At 38.0% G+C, this 676-nt stretch overlaps 1 pseudogene; it reads right to left on the minus strand.

The window, feature by feature from the left end:
- Nucleotides 1–358: 358 nt before the first annotated feature.
- LOC111802777 (small nucleolar RNA R71) lies at nt 359–457 on the minus strand (annotated as a pseudogene).
- Between the last annotated feature and the right edge of the window lie 219 nt (nt 458–676).

Raw genomic sequence — 676 nt, forward strand, 5'->3', positions numbered from 1 at the left:
AAACATATGCACACCCAGCTGTGGAAGAGCTAAATTCGTGCATTATTAGACCCGAAATGCAAGTAACTACGTTTGAGCTAAAGCCCGTGATGTTTCAAATGTTGTAAACCATTGGGAAATTTCATGGACTACCGTCGTAAGATCCTCACCTACACCTAAAGTCATTTTTGGGAGTTAGTGACTCATTTCGATTCTAAGGAGTGGATAAAGACATGATTAGACTGAACTTATTCCCTTATTCATTGAGGGATGATGCTAAATCATGGTTGAATACCTTAGCACTGGGAACAATTGATTCTTGGAATAGTCCAGCCGGGAAATTTTTTATCAAGTATTTCCCACCCACTAGAAACGCACGATTCAAATATGAGATTGTTGCTTTTTAACAATTTGAAGATGAGACACTAAGTGAAGCTTGGGAGAGATTTAAGGAGATGAAGTGTCCTCACCATGGACTACCTCATTGTATACAAATGGAGACTTTGTACAATGGATTAAATATTGCTACTAAACAAGTAGTTTATGTTTCCGCCAATGGAGCTATTTTGTCAAAGACATACAATGAAGCATATGAGATTTTAGAGAGAATAGCATCTAATAATCGTCATTGGGCCAATGTGAGAAGCAATTTAGGAAAGAAGACCCGAGGAGTACTTGAAGTTGATGCTTTGTCTTC

This window comes from Cucurbita pepo, chromosome 9, assembly GCF_057944985.1.
Source record: "Cucurbita pepo subsp. pepo isolate OVF chromosome 9, ASM5794498v1, whole genome shotgun sequence".
In the NCBI taxonomy this organism is placed as follows: Eukaryota; Viridiplantae; Streptophyta; class Magnoliopsida; order Cucurbitales; family Cucurbitaceae; genus Cucurbita; species Cucurbita pepo.